Source organism: Oryctolagus cuniculus, chromosome 11, assembly GCF_964237555.1.
Source record: "Oryctolagus cuniculus chromosome 11, mOryCun1.1, whole genome shotgun sequence".
NCBI lineage: Eukaryota > Metazoa > Chordata > Mammalia > Lagomorpha > Leporidae > Oryctolagus > Oryctolagus cuniculus.
In genome coordinates this window covers 71327487-71341654 of record NC_091442.1, presented here as the reverse complement: position 1 = coordinate 71341654, position 14168 = coordinate 71327487, and the positions used below count along the sequence as shown (strand labels likewise).

Here is a 14168-nt window from a genome sequence, read left to right as displayed (position 1 = left end):
ATTGATACTTTCTATAAGTTTCTTTCAGCTTCCCAACTTGTTATTTGATAAAATCCTATGACGATTTAGGATTGTTGTCAAGTTTGGAAAGTCAGTTTCAAGTTTCTTTCCCATGTAAGATGTAAGCTTCAAAAAGCCCCCTTGGTTAGCTTCTGGCCCCATACAGCTCACCTTGCTCCCACTCCAGCCTGCCTTTTGGTGCTGGGTATCAAGGGACACCTTTCATATTGAGATGCCCTTGTGTGATGGCACCAAGCGATGGGCAGTGCAGGACCGGACAGGACATCACCAGTGCGCTAGGGCTTCAGGCAAGACCATAGCCATACAAGGAAGCAACTACAAACCACATCAGTAGTTCATCTCCACTCAAGCAAAGGGAATCCTAAATCAACTTCCCCTTCACTGGGTCTCCAAAATGCCCGTATCCACCCCAAGGCCACCGGCAAAGCAGCAGCACAACAGAAGGAAAGCTGGAGTAAAGAGAGTAGCCTGAAGTTTTACTGATTGTTGTTCAACTATTTCACTCTCGAAACATTTACAAAGACAAACACGCACGTGACTAGATCGCAAGGGTCCCCTGACCCCAGCCCAGGACTCAGAAAAGGCCTGGGCCGGTGAGGGGCTCTGGCGGGGGGCCCTGAAATGGAAGCTTTATTGCCATCACCATAAATCTGCCGCTGTCAGTGAGGGCCTCTCGGGAGGGGGTGACAGCGAAGCTGAGAGCACTTAGATGACACTCAGTAAACTGCTACTAATTGGAGACGCATGGTGACTCCGCCACAGTCTTTGAAGGCAGACGTCACCGACTCCATCCAGAGCCCTAGACCAACTTATAAAAGGACAGGAATCCAGCACTCCCCCAGGGAGGCCTCCTAAAATAGAAGTCACCTGCAAGCACCCCCATTTACGGTCATTGGCCACCCCTGCGTACAGGCGATGAATGGTACCTGAGTGTCTGCACTGCGCTGGGTGAAACCAATGAAGACTTGAGGCCAGTGCATGGTCTGGCTGTGATTTACCCCCTCTTCGTCTCTGGCTCTGGGGCTCGGGATCAGGGAGCCCCGTGGGCCTGCCAGGTGTTCTTGATTAGAGCCCAAGTCGCTCGGCCTGCTGGTTGCTCCTGCCTTGCTCCTCCACAAAGACAGGCTGTGCGCAGCCAGGGGCCCTGTCTTGGCCCCGTTTGTATCCTCGGTGCCTAGCACCCAGCCCTGCACTCAGAGCGCACTCGATTCACGTTGCCAGACGACTGCTCGACCACCCACCCAGGGAAGTCCGAAAGAGAGGACAATCACTACCTGTTTCTCGCCTTTATCTCAGCTTCTCCCGGACAGGTAAGTGAATACTTTGTTCAACTTTGTTTGGTAATGTAATGCATGAGACCCTGAGCCACCTAAGAATATTTCCTTTGCTCAGGTCGTTTGCAGAAAGCATGAGTGAGTTTACATAAGTAATTTTTACCGTTTGCTAGAAAGCATTTGGAAAATAAAGGCGAAACCGTGTGCAGTGTGCGGTTTGCATTCTGGGTACTCGGCACCAGCATATGCCTCAGATTCTCTTTCCTATTTCAGAGCAGGACAAGGGAGCTGCTTGTCCAGATGTACTGTTCCCTTTGTCAACAAATAAAAGGTCCTTGTGTTTGCAAGGATTTCACGTGATGCACTGGGGCAAAAAAATGAGAAAGACGTGTAAAGTTTCCCATAGCGAGCGTGCTCTCCAAATCTGCCCGCGCCTGTCCATGACACAGGATTGAGGGAGACTCCACACTTGCGTGCGGTGCTAATAGAAAGCCTTCGGGGTGTCTGGGTGCTTTCTCCCCTGAGTCTCCTCTTTGCTCTCCAGCTTGCACAGACCCAAAACCCCTTAGTTTTTCATTAAAGCTGACAATGTAAAGCTAATTGCCAAGGGACTAACGATCTTAGTAGTAGTAAGATAGTAAGCTGAATTAATAGCAGAGAATTTACTTTTCTGTATTTAAACTACCAACAGCATTGAGCTAAAGCACCTTAAATCCTTTATAGAGTTTCCAGGGCTCTCAAATAAACACCAGACTGATAAAAAGCCTATTTAAATCCAAACATTTTAAAGGAGTTAAAATGTATTTTTTAAAAAATTTAAAATCTAGACAGATCTGAAACTAGTAAGTGCAGATGAACTCTGGATTTAACTGTGAGAATGTTTGTAAGGCAAGAGAACCTTGGTCTTGAAATCTCAGAATAAGAAGGACTGGAATTTTATTAAGTAAAGGTCAACACATGTAGCTTCAGGTGACAGCCCTCTAGCCAATTTCCCTATTTTTTTTTTCTCTTTCTTTTTTTAAATTGTTATCTGAGAGGCAGAGAGAGAGAGAGAGAGACTCCCATCTGCTGATTCACTCCCCAAAAGCCCACAGTGACCGAAGCCAGCCTGGCTGAAACCAGGAGCTGGGAACTCAGTCCCAGGCTCCCACGTGGGAGGCAGGAACCCAGCTTCTTGAGGACATCGCCTGCTGCCGCCCAGGTCTGCATGAGCAAGAAGCACATATCTACATAAGTGTTAACTGTTAAATTAACAACAGGAGTCACTGTGCACTAACTCCTCATACAGGACCTCTGACCTCAATGGGTTGTATTATGAGAGTTAAATGTGGTACTTGTTCCCAAACAGTTTGTGTGTGTGTGTGTGTGTGTGTAAATTGTTGAAATCTTTACTTAGTATAGAGTGGTCTTCTGTGTACAAAGTTAATTGAAAATGAATCTTAATGGAGAATGGCACTGGGAAGGGGAGAGGGAGGAAGAGGAGGGGTAGGAGTGTGGGTATGGTGGGAAGAATAACTATATTCATAAAGTCATACATATGAAATTTGTATTCTTTAAAAAATTAATTTTTGAAAAGAAGCATGCATCATGAGCCAGAGCTGGGACTTGAACCCTGGTACTCTGATGTGGGATATGAGTGCCCCAACTGGCATATTAACTACTAGGCTAAATGGCCATCCCATTTAAAAGTACATTTTTGAAATAATTTTGTGAATTCCACTGAACTATTTCTGTCCACTGGTCTCCTGTGTATGAGTGTGACTCCTAGCGTCAGCCTCATCATTGAGCTAGAAGAAGTTAGCTTTTGTCAGTCATCATTCCCTTATGTTGAATTGACACTTGTGCTAGTTAGGGTGTGAAGGAAATAATGCAGGGTAAATAGGTAAGCCATGAAGCCAGGAAAGTGGAATTCATAAGATGAGAGTAGTCTCTAGAAGGCAGTCTCTCCCTGTGTGCACCCTGTAGAGTCAGGAGGTCCAGAACGACTGTTCTCTGGCCCGTGGCCAACTCCTCCAGGTCAAGCCACCCTGGAAGGCTTTCCAGGAGACGATGGACAACTTTCCCCAGGACCCGTGTTCTCTTCTCTCTCCCTGTAGCAGAATATTCCTCTCTCTCCATGGCCAAGCCCATGGGCTCTGCAGCCAGACTGAGACCCAGCCCTCAGTCATAATTCCAGCTGTATGACCTTGGCCAAGGCACAGTTTTCATTTGTGCATGCCTGCCCCATCAAAATGTAACATTCAGGGCGGTTGCTGTGGTATGGAGGATCAAGCCACGACTTCCAATGTTGGCATCCCACAGTGGAGCGCCAGTTTGAGTCCCAGCTGCTCTGCTTCTGATCCAGTTCCCTGCTAATGTGCCTGGGAAGGCAGTGGAGGGTGGCCCAAGTATTTAGGCTCCTGCCACCCATGTGAGACCAGGATAGAGTTCCTGGCTTCCGACTTTGGCCTGGCCATTGCTGCCATTTGAGGAGTGAACCAGTGGTTGGAAAGTCTCTCCTCCACCTCACCCCCATCAAATAAATTTTTTAAAATAAAATCATTTGTAAAATGTGATTGTCATGAGAGGGGGGAGTTTGATTCAGAGCTGTCTAGGGGGGCTTAGTGCATGATAAGTGCTTCATGCTTGCATGTTGAAATAACAAATGAATGAGAGGTGAACGAGTGGATGTTTAGCCTCTCGGGGTCCAGTTTTCTTGTCTGTGAAACGAAGATGATGATAGCGCCCGATGAGACATCCACACAGGTGGCCCCCAGCACCAGAGTGCAAGAATGGTGTTGACCTTGTCAGGGCCCTGTTCTTCCTGTCTGAGGGGACCGTGGGTGCAGGCTGCACAGCTGCTGACAGGCGTGCAGGCTGCGGCTCCCACAGGTGGGTCCTGTTATGCTGGAGTTAATCATGTTTACTTGGAAATTCACTCTGCTCCTTCAAGAAGCTTTGGTCACACAGATGTCCTTGGGTAGTGCTCCTGCTTTTGTTTCCGTGGAATAGCCATTTATATTTAATGAAATGAGAATAACCCAAATATGGGATGGAGGAAGGAAGAGGGAGAGGAGCAAAATTTTCCAGATCCGTCTTACAGCTCTCATTTGCACTTGACCTACACAACTTGGGTGGGAAGATATTTTTAGAACTCGGTATACTCTGTGACAATCTAAGTGTATCAGCGCTGATATCTTTCCTCCATATCTGTTCAGTTGAGAAAAAATACTGGGAATATTTTTGCAATGCCATAACTAAATATTAAATACTGAATGAATAAGCTTAAGAAATAGGAAGGCCTATCTGAAGAATCCTCTACAACTTTGAGACATAAGAGAACAATTAAATGAAAAGACATACTTTTTCTTTTTAAAGAAAGATTTATTTTTCATTTATTTGAAAGGCAGAGTTAGAGGGAGAGAGATGATGAAAGAGATCTTCCATTCGCTGGTCCACTCCCTAAAAGGCCACACAGCTATGGCTGGACCAGGACAAAGCCAGAAGCCAGAAACTCCATCTGGGTCTCCCACATAGGTGGCAGGGGCCCAAGCACTTGGACATCTTCTGCTGCTTTCCAGGTGCATTAGTGGGGAGCTGGATTGGAAGTGGAGCAGCTGGGACTTGAACTAGTGCTCATATGGGGTACCAGCACTACAGGCAGTGGCTTAACCTGCGCCACAACACCAGCCTTGACATACTTTATTTATCAAAAGGATTCATTATTGTAAAGATATCAATTCCAAAATTAATTTATAAATGTAATGTGAAGTGTTCCACAGTATTCTGGGGGGAGGCCTATATAAAATAGTTTGAAGCACCATCTGAAAGACTGGAGTTATAAGAGCAACCAGTATCTTTTAGAAAAGCCAGAAGACTATGATTAAAGGAGAACTTTTCAAATATTAAAAAATATGCTTCTTTAAAAGATTTATTTATTTGAAAGGCAGAGATACAGAGAGTGAAGGGGAGGTGGGGGCAGAGAGGGAGGTCTTCCATCCTCTGGTTGACTCCCCAGTGGCGGGCGCCATAGGCAGAGGCTTAACCTGCTACACCACAGCTCTAGCCCCAATAAGACATGTTTCAAAGTTTTAGGACTTAAGGTATAATAAAACCCCCTCAATTTATCTTTTAACTACTGATACTCATGAACTACAACTTGAAAAACATTAGTTATAAATATCCTCAAATGGGCAACTTGGTTAAATATAGTATAGTTTAGTCATTATGCAGAATACATGCAGCTACTAAAATAAAGACACGGAACTATATTTATTAGAATGGAAAGATGCTGACAATATGTTAGCAACTAAAAAACTTCTAGAATAACTCCATTTTGAAGGAACAAGATGTGTATCATTAAATATGTGGAAAAAATATACAGACAGAACAGTTCCTGTATATTAGCAAAGGTTATGGCTTATTTGTCCCTAATTGGTGGTTTATGAGCGAGTGAAATCTTTTTACTTATAATGAATATGTATTAGCAATCAGAATTTAAATTTTAAGTATCTTAGACTGCTGCATAACACATAAATTCCATTATTTCCTATTTTCAGACAAAAATGCATATTTACCCTGTAATATATAATTGATATTCATCAAATGACCCTCTATCAAAGACACATTTCAACAATAAAAAAAAAAAAACCATGAAATCAACCATTAACATTTGCAACAGTAGGCAAATTCTGAACCAAAATAATATTTCCAGCTGCAAAAGAGGAAACTCTTTTTCCAATTCCTGCCACAGGACTTTCCTAAGAATAATACAGCTGCTGAACCACCCCTGCCTCCACAGGGGGACATCTTCATCAAGCTGCAGCTTTGTCTGCCTGGTCCCGTCCAGTGGCTCCGGTTGCTTTCTGCAACACTGCGCCTCTTGTCCTGCCACCACGATGCTGGGCTGTGGTGGTCCAGGCTTAGAACTGGCTCTCACCACAGCTGGTAGAACTCACGATGTATTTATGCTGGGGCTGCTGAATAAGGCAGTTACTCAGGACAGTGTTACAGCAGGACGAGAAGGCCCAGGCTAGCTGTAAGGGGAGAGGGTGCGTAAAGTCCAGGGCTGTGCGTTTATCTTGGGGGAAGAGGCACAGGTGACAGATCCCTGTACTTGCAGATGTCTAGTGTATGTCTTCCATTGTGGGGGCTGAAGCCACCTAAGTCATTCCTTTCTCCCCTCTCGCTGATAAATAGCAAATAGCTAACAACATTGTGTATCTATTCTTTTTTAAAATTCCCCTGAATTTCAACCATTTGTGTTTTCCACATTGGCAGCCCATCAACCAGTGCCCAAACTATTTGCCTCAAGTCAACACATTCTAGAAAAGAGTTGATTGGTGAATGTGAGACCAATTTCATACTCTCTTAAAATAATGGTGTCTCCAGTGGTTAAAAATTGTTTTTTTTTAAAGACTTCGTTTATTATTCATTTATTTGAAAGAGAGAAAGAGATAGAGATCTCCCATCTGCCGATTCACTTCCTAGATGGCCACAATGGCAGAGCTGGGCCAGGCCAAAGCCAGAAGCTTCTTCTGGGTCTTCCATGTAGGTAGCAGGTGTCCAAGCACTTGGGCCATCTTCCATTGTTTTCCCAGGCACATTAGCAGGGACCTGGATCAGAAGTGGAGCAGCCAGGGCATGAACTGGAACCCATATGGAATGCCAGTATTGCAGGTGGTAGCTTTACCCACAGTGCCTCAAAAATTGATTCTTGAATGGGTTTCCTAGATCATGTTCTAGACCTCAAGAACATTAAGAAATGTTACAATTTCACTGTTTTCAGAAATCAGCTGAAAAATTTTATACAAGTATAAATTCAAAGAATTAGATAAGATGGTTTTCAAGGCAGGCACTGAGTTGGAACACTCATTGTCTGGCATGTGAGAAGTTTAATAAGATGGACTGATTCTCCATAGACACTTTGTGTCTTGTCTCATCACTGAACGTTGTAGGAGTAGAGTTGCTTCATAATAGTAAACACTCTTGTAAACCTCATTTTAACAGCCTAATATTCCATGGTGTGATTATGCACTTATTATGTAAATATTACTTCCATTTTTTACATTATTAATAATATTATGATTAACTTTATGAAAAATATTTCCAGATTTCAGATGATGCCCTTAGGATAGATTCTCAGAAGTGAAATCACCCCTGTAAGTATTTTTAAGACTACATTGCAAAATGGTTTTCTAAGAGGGTGTTAGCATTTTTCATCCCAATCAGAAATGGTAAGGCCACTTTGTGCCTTCTCTCATATTAGAGAACCTCATTTTTAAAAAGAAAATGTTTTTAACTATTTGCTATTTTTATAAGTTAAAAATCGTATTCACGACTGTTTTTAATTCATGATTAACTTTTATTTGCACAGAGATTAATCCCTTTCCCTCATGTTATTTCGTCATCGTATTTCCTCTTTCGGGTATTGTTACACATGGCTTTTGCCTGGCCCATTTCCTTTCCAGTAGTAATGTATATAAACTACCAGGAAGGTGGCTCACATTTTTTTTCATTTCCCAGAGAATGTATTATTACACTCAGAAAAGTTCATGTCAAGACTCAGGCCAACCTCTCTCATCTAAAATGCTTCCTTATAGAATAAAAAAAGTTTTAAGGTATCTTAGAAAGTTATAAGGACTTTTACATTTCCACTTTTTTCTAGATGCACCATGAAAGTAATTTTTTTTTTTTTTGACAGGCAGAGTTAGTGAGAGAGAGAGAGAGACAGAGAGAAAGGTCTTCCGTTTTCCGTTGGTTCACCCCCCAAATGGCTATTACGGCCAGCGCTGCGCTGATCCAAAGCCAGGAGCCAGCTGCTTCCTCCTGGTCTCCCATGGGATGCAGGGCCCAGGCACTTGGGCCATCCCCCACTTCCTTCTCAGGTCACAGCAGAGAGCTGGACTGGAAGAGGAGCAACCAGGACTAGAACCCGGGGTGCCGGCCCCGCAGGCGGAGGATTAGCCTAGTGAGCCGTGGCGCCGGCTTGAAAGTAATTTTTTGAAGATGCATTTATTTATTTGAAAGACTGAAGGACAGAGAGAGAGAGAGAGAAAGAGAGGGAGGGAACAGGAAGAAGAGAGGGAGAGCTACAAAGAGATCTCCAAATGGCTGCAACAACCAGGACTGGGCCCAGCTCAAGCCAGGCGCCAGGAACTCCCTCTGCATCTTCCACACTAGTGTCCAGATACTTGGGCCATCCCCTGCTGCCCTCTCAGGTCTATGAGCTGGAAGCTGGATGGAGAGTGGGGCAGCTGGGACTCCAGCCAGCACTGAGAAGGGACGCAGGCATCCCAAGGGGCAGCTGAACTCGCTGCACCACAATGCTGGCCCCCATGAAAGTAACTGTAACCAATGTATTGGGCTGTTACTTTAAGAAATTTTATTTACATAGCCTAAAATTTCTTTTTTTTTAAATATATTTATTTGAAAGGTGGAGTTACAGAGAGAAGGAGAGTGAGAGAGAGTTCTTCCCTTTGCTAGCTGGGCCAGGCCGGAGCCAGGAGCCAGGAGCTTCACCTGTGTTTCCCACATGGGTAGCTCGGGCCCAAGCACTTGGGCCATCTTCCATTGCTCTCCCAGGTGCATTAGCAAGGAGCTGAATCGGAAGTGGAGCATCTGAGACTCGAACTGGTGCCCCTATGGATTGCTGGTGCTGCAGGCGGTGGCTTAATACACTGAACTACAGTACCAGCCCCAATAAACTAATCTTGATCTATTTTCAGCCCCCAACAGAGCTGTCATGAAAATTTCAGAACACACTTGCGGGGCTATAATGAAGGCAGTTGTTATTTTGCTTTCATCACTCGGGTTTTTCATTAGGTCAAGAACTGAATTGGTGGTTTTCAAACAGTGACTCATAACCTATTTGTGAGCCGTGAACTCAGTGACATGGGTCAGATGGCTTTTTTTGGTTTTGTTTCTTAATGAAATACAACGCAAGGGGAAATAAAGGAGAAAAAAATCAAATGAGAGCAGTTCATCTATTGAATGTGAGCATTGCTCCACATGGCTGTGCAGGTTGCATGTAAAATACATCCCTGCTGCACATGATGTAGGTTTAAAAAGCACTGGAGCCAGCACCGCGGCTCACTAGGCTAATCCTCCGCCTTGCGGCGCCGGCACACCGGGTTCTAGTCCCGGTCGGGGTGCCGGATTCTGTCCCGGTTGCCCCTCTTCCAGGCCAGCTCTCTGCTGTGGCCCGGGAGTGCAGTGGAGGATGGCCCAAGTGCTTGGGCCCTGCACCCCATGGGAGACCAGGAGAAGCACCCGGCTCCTGCCATCGGATCAGCACGGTGCGCTGGCCGCAGCGCACCAGCCGCGGTGGCCATTAGAGGGTGAACCAACGGCAAAGGAAGACCTTTCTCTCTGTCTCTCTCTCTCTGTCCACTCTGCCTGTCAAAAAATAAGAAAATTTAAAAAGGCACTGGATTGTAGCCGTAGTCTGTGCTCAGCTAATAAAATTTGTTTTCAATCCTAAACTAATTCTCTCCTGCCCATGGCAGTCACTCTCCATGAACGCCAGCCTTTCATAACTTAGATTGGCTTTGAAGAGGATTACGTGTTGGCTGCCACTGTGTGCCAGGCGCAGTCCTGGGCCCTGAGACTGGAGTGGCAGTAGCCTGAGGTCCCTGCTCTGCTGGTGCCCCCGTGGAGCGGGAAGACAGAGGAACTCCTCACAGGTGACAGACGGTGACAGGGAATGCTGTAAGCAGCAGGACAAGAAGCGTGGAGGGAGGACGGGTGACAGGACGCTGTTCTGTGTAGCATGGCCAAAGAAGCAATCCCTGAGAGAATCGCCAGTGAGCAGAGTCCAACATTTAATTGCTTAGTGTTTTAACTGGTATTTTAAACTTAAGTGAACATTTTAATATGTAATAGTCAACAATGGCAGAGATTGGAAAAATGCATAGACTTGTGCTTCTGACTTTGCTGGGCGAGGCTTTTGGCCTAGCCATTCAGGTGTTGGTCTGGGAACACCTGCAGACCATACTGGAGGGCCTGGCTGTGAGTCCAGCTCTGCTCCCGATTCCAGCCCAAGGGTTTGGGTCTCTGTCGCCCACATGGGAAACCCGGATGGAGCTCCTGGCTTCAGTCAGGAGTGAACCTGAGAATAGGAGCTCTCCTCTTTCTCTCTCTCTAAAAATAGTAACCAAATAAATAAATAAATAACAACACAAACTACTTAATGCCCTAAACTTAACTTTCTGTTCATTTGTTTAGACATTTACTCAAGAAATATTTATTTTGTGCCTGCCAAGAGTTGGCCACTGGACTGGACCCCAGAGACTGAACTGAGCAAAAGACAAACTTAGTTCCTATTCTCAAAAGTGTTCAGTCTACAGGAGAAAAAAATAAATAGGTGATTCTCATGTGGTAAATACGTAACAGCAGCACATAGGTTGCAATTTCCTTCTTGGGAAATCCTGGAAGGCTTCCTGGAGGAATGATGACTACACTGAGACACAGAGGCTGAAATCACATTAAGTTCCACATTTTTGGACACGTTTTAAATTATGGTTGAAGGCACAGGCTTTTCAATGGTGTTTAAAATAGAAACTTTGAGGGCCAGCACTGTGGCACAGCAGGTTAAGCTGCTGTCTGCAGTGCTGGCATCCCATATGGGCACTGGTTTGAATCCCAGCTGCTCCACTTCCAATCCAGCTCCCTGCTAATATGCCTGGGAAAGAAGCAGAAGATGGCCCAAGTGCTTGAGCCCCTGCACCCACATGGGAGACCCGATGAATCTCCTGGCTCCTGGCTTTAGCATGGCCCAGCCCCAGCCATTGTGGCCATTTAGGGAGTGAATCAGTGAATGGAAGGTATTCTCATTTTCTCTCCCCCCCTCCCCCCCTTTCCCCCTCCCCCCTTCCCCCCTTCTCTCTCTTTCTTTCTCTCTCTCTCTCTTTCTCTCTCTCTTTCTCTTTTTCTTTCTCTCTCTCTTTCTCTTTCTCTTTCTCTCTCTCTTCCTCTCTCTTTCTTTCTCACTCTGCCTGTCAAATATTCTCTCCTTCACTCTCTCTCCTTCACTCTCTCTGTATCTCTTTCTTTCAAATAAATCTAAAAGAAAAGGAAACTTTGGTAACAGAAGTGCTTTTAACTTCACTGGGTTAGTCATTAGCTTCTGATGAAAACATTACAAGGCAGAGACTGTTTGCACACCTGTCGCCACTAGACTTCAGTTAAATCCACCATCATTCTGTGACTTGTAGGCACAAAATGAGGCTTCTCTGTGCACCGAGAAGGGCAGAGTGTGCCAGTAATCTTCAGAGGGATGTTTGTGTGGTCTGAAAGACTGTTGATTTATAACCTGTCTGTACTGCAAAACGACATTCTGAATGACGGAATGTTGCGTTTGTCGCCCTTGAGGTTGCAAACTGTTTGTCACACGAGGTTAAACTTGCTCACCAACCTTGTGATAATTAACCAGTAAGACCTCACAGATGCTATTATAATGAATTCAACCAGTGTTGTTAAAAAAAAAAAAAAAAAGACCATGGATTTCCTTGGCGCAAGAAAAATGTCCCAAGGTTTGCCTCCTTGCATAATTCATGCATATAGGCATAAATAGGTGAGGCTCAACCAACTCATTTTCGGCACCACCCCAGGTCTCAATCTCCCACAGAAGTTAGCAGAAGGGTTTCGGGGCCAGGGAACTGCATCCAGGCCACGCCCTCAGGTTAGCTTCAGGGGCTGGAGGCAGCCAGGATGGAAGCCCCCAGGAGAAGCGGGTGGGTGGCATAGAAGCTCATTGTCTCTGCCTGGACCCAATCTGATCCCAACACAACACTCTCCTAAAATAACCTTTCACAAGCACCACCACCCAATTTTTACCCAAAGCATTTATCACCAGCTAACATAGCAGGTACTTGATTTATGTGCTTTTATCTGTTTTTAGTTATTTTTATAATTTTTTAACAAAAAGGGAATAAGTTTCATGTCTTTCATATGCATAGTTTTAAGACCATAATGACACTTTCTACCCTCCCTCACTCTCGCCCTCCTCATTTTTTTTTAATTTTTACAATGACATACTTTTAAAAAATATTTAAAGTATACAAATATCATGTATTTATATATAGATTCAGGAACACAGTGACACTTCCCACCTTAGTCTCCCTCCCACCCACGCTCCAACCCTTCCTCCTCCTCCCTCTCCCATTCCCACTCTTAATTTTTACAAAGATCTACTTTCAGTTAAATAGTCACATACTTTCAATTTTCTTCATAACCACAAGCTTAACCCTCCAGTAAACAGAAGTCCACCAGTACTGAGTAGAAAGACCACCATTCCTCAGGGCTATAGACAAAGGCCGTGAACAACAATCAAATGGCAAAATGTCAATTTCGCTCCTATACATTACCCTTTTGGTACTCTGCATATTAGTCACCACAGATCGGGGAAAACAGATGGGGTCTGCCTTTATGCATTTTCTACCCCTCTCCCCTGTTGGAAGATAAGCTCATGGAGACAGGACTTTTTTTTGCTATGGCTCTCAGTTAAAAGTGGGAGACGGAGCACAGCCCTGGAAGTTCAAGGACTGGCTTACTCTTCTTGATCCTCACTCCAGGTCCAGAGTGATACCGGAAGACTATTGGACTCTCCTCCCCACTCTCCTGCTAGTATTTTAAGATGTTTCCCCTGAGGCTGGCCAGGAACTTCTCAAAGAATCTTCTAGGTTGCCACCTGGCGAGCAGTCAGATTCTGGGAGCTGAATACTGAGAACTCAAGTGCTGACCTGGGTGGCATTAGCAGGCTAGCGGCCCCAACACCTCTGCTCTCCACAGAGGGGGCCGCTCCTTCAGCCAGGTCTGGAACCTTCCAGCCCAGCAAAACTGCTGCTCTACCCTCTCCAAAACAAGCCCTCCAGTCTTGCAGGGGCTGTGGCTTCAGTCACCCAGAGTGGGGGCAGGTGAGAGTCTTAGACACATGGAAGCTGGGAGCCCACCTGCCAGCCTGCCTGGGGGCGGGCAGTAAAAAACACCTCTTCTTTCTTCCATTGCTGATCAGACCCAACAGGAAACCAGTTCCAACTGTATTTCTATTTTAAGTTATTAATATACACCCTGCCACATTAGCTGGAGCCAATGGAACCAGGGAAGTCCACTGCTTTAAGATCCATTAAGAGCGAGAGCTGCAGCTGGCTTTGTAAACCATGTCCTCTTTTTGACATCCTTTTTAGGGGGTACTAAATAAGAAGCCCGTGGCAAGGCATGAACTGCTGAGCCCAAGCACTTAGCCAGCGCCTGAACCCATTTTCCCCACAGGAGGAGGAGGGTTTGGGTTTAAATGTGTGACCTCTTACATTTGGACGGTACTCCTGTAGCACTTTGATCACCATTACGATGGTGCGTGTCTGATAGCAACATGAAAACTTCTAAGTAGCTGTGTTTGGGGAAGTATTTGTGAATGTGACGAGGGCAGCTTGCCTCTCCTGCAACCCAGGTTTCAGAAATCTCTGGGGAGAACAGAGGATTTGAAAGAAAAACCTGTAGGCTTGAAGAATTGCGTGGGGATGCTTCTGCACAGCCTTGACATTTTCCCAGCCCTGGTCCTGGCAGCAGGTCCCATCTGAACCACAGGCTCTGAGGCCAGTGACCCAGACTCTCCCACTTCAAGTCCAGGAGCGTGGCTAAAGAACACTTGCTGGGAGGTGAAAGTGTCCAGTCTTTGCTGCAGCAAAGCCTCTGATGTCTTTCGAAAAAGCTCCTAAAAACCACCAGATCTTCATGTTGCTGTGCTTCCCGTTCAGTGACAATCCACTCAAAGCCCACTGCACTGTCCCTCCCCTGGGAGCGCCACAACACAGCACAACCAGGATGTTTAGGGGAGTCCATGGATTTCCTGAACTTTATGATATATGCCTAAAGAGTTTGATGGCCTTTATCAAA

At 45.4% G+C, this 14168-nt stretch overlaps 1 protein-coding gene across 1 annotated transcript in view; it reads left to right on the top strand.

Moving 5' to 3' along the window:
- Positions 1-860: 860 nt before the first annotated feature.
- Positions 861-14168, top strand: part of CPM (carboxypeptidase M) — a 142452-nt gene continuing 129144 nt past the window's right edge. The window contains exon 1 of the mRNA XM_051846436.2: positions 861-1331. The gene's annotated coding sequence lies outside the window, so the exon portion shown is untranslated. The remainder of the gene's footprint in view (positions 1332-14168) is intronic.